A 200-nucleotide genomic window follows, 5' to 3' on the forward strand; every position below is an offset into this window, starting at 1 on the left:
TTTTCATAGATCAACTCTAAAGAATAGAAGCTCTACGGATGCAGATCAAAGGGTAGCAGTCACAGTGCGGTTTTTTTTTACTTTACTCTTAATTCCATTCTTCGTATTCTTCTTTTCTCGCTCTTTTTCTTATCCCAAGAGAAAGAAGAATGAGAAGAGAGAAGATGTTCTTCTTCATTCTCGATTTGTTTTGAAAGGAC

The sequence above is a fragment of the Cystoisospora suis genome (assembly GCF_002600585.1).
Source record: "Cystoisospora suis strain Wien I chromosome Unknown contig_5976, whole genome shotgun sequence".
NCBI classification, from domain to species: Eukaryota; Apicomplexa; class Conoidasida; order Eucoccidiorida; family Sarcocystidae; genus Cystoisospora; species Cystoisospora suis.